Source organism: Dama dama, chromosome 9 (genome assembly GCF_033118175.1).
Source record: "Dama dama isolate Ldn47 chromosome 9, ASM3311817v1, whole genome shotgun sequence".
NCBI classification, from domain to species: Eukaryota; Metazoa; Chordata; class Mammalia; order Artiodactyla; family Cervidae; genus Dama; species Dama dama.
In genome coordinates this window covers 41,504,055-41,505,825 of record NC_083689.1, presented here as the reverse complement: position 1 = coordinate 41,505,825, position 1,771 = coordinate 41,504,055, and positions in this window count along the sequence as shown.

The window sequence follows — 1,771 nt, the reverse complement described above, 5'->3', positions numbered from 1 at the left end:
CTGGTGGTCTAGTGTTTACTTACAACTCTGTGCTTCCACTGCAGGGAGCCCAGGATCCATCCCTGATCAGAGAACTGAGATCCCACATGCCCCGCAATGTGGCTGGGGGAGGGGAGGGAGGGATAGGAAGCAATTCAAGAAGTGATGGCAGACTGCTAAGCCAAGCTCAGAGTCCTTCTGAATTAGCAGTCTTGAGTGACTGTGCAGGTTACACCTCCAAGAAGCTGGCTCTGCTCTCAAACATTCTTAAGTTAGTGTATAAAGACATATATATAACTTTAAGCAGTTGCAAAAGATGTGATTTTAGTATCCTGCATACTTGCTTTAAAAATATTTTCTTCCTGGGACTTCCCTGGTGGTCCAGTGGTTAAGACTCTGTCTCGCCAATCCTGCCGACTATGCCAATTGTCTTGCTGTATCTCACTGTGTACACGGTTCGTTGAACCCATGGTAGGTAAAGCATGAGTGGGGAAGCTGGAAGAAAACTCAAGGAGCCATAGGAACTGCAGACATGTTTATTCTCTCCAGACTGGCACAGCAGCCATAGCAGCACCAGACATGCTGTAATCTGCATTCTCATGCTTGACCCGGTGGACACAACCATAACACGACCTTACCACCATAACACAGCCATAAGGTAGCTGCAAGGGCTTTTTCAGGTGGAATTTATGTGTGCTTACAGAACAAAAGTAGCTTGTGGCCAAGGGAGTATCTTGTGAGGCACATGCGCAGTGCTATAAGTGACCTCAGCTGTTACATAATCATTATTTACAAAACAGGGGTGAGAGCCAGAAGGCATGGGGTCAGAGAGCCTGACCACCACCATCTTGGCTGATTTGCTGTTTCCCTACAGACTCTGTGCTCCCAATACAAAGGATGCAGGTTTGATACCCGGCTCGGGAAGACTCCCATATGCCATATGGGGCAGTCAAAAAAAAAAAGGAATAAAAAATTTTTTCTTTCAGTTCTCAGAGCAGTATAATAAGTTAATTCAATGTATGAGAAAGATCTGTCATGACTATTTATCGATGTTGAATGAATAAACAAACTGCAGTACTTCTATACAAGGGAGTACTACTTAGTATTAAGAAGGAATGAGCTATGGATACATGCTACAACATGGTTAATTTGCAAAATAATTATGCTGAGGGAAAGAGGTCAAACAAAACAAAGTGTATGCTATATGAAAATGCAAAACACGCATTAGAGACACATCGTGGTTGCCTGGGGAGAGGGAAGGAGTGGGAGGGAAAGATTACAGTTAGGTGGAGCCATGTGGCTGAAATCTCCCCAACAGAATGAGTGAAAGTGATATATAGTCATTAATGGGTATTGCTCATAAAAACAGCCCATGCAACTGTTGTTCTACCTTCTTTCCCATCCTCTCATTGAATGGAGAGAACCTAGATGAGGGCAGAGCCACAAGACAGAGAGAGTAGACCCCTAAACGACAGCCTGAAGCAAAGTCTCCTTCATCCAGCATTGGACTGTGACATGAACAAGAACTAAGTTATTATGGTATTAAACCCCTGACATGTTGGAGTCTGTTGTTACAGCAGTTAGCCAACACTCACTAATACAGAGTCTAATGTAAGCTCCCTGCCAGGAGATAGCAAGCTGGTTCCCTCAAAGTAAGGTTCTGCCTGGGGGCTCAGGTTGGTTCCCCAAGGCTTGCAAATTGGGCTCAGCACTGAGAGTAGGTCAGCTGAGGGAGGGAGCATTTCTTAATACTCGGCCAGTTTGCTCATAAACCCATTGAGCCAGTCCTGAT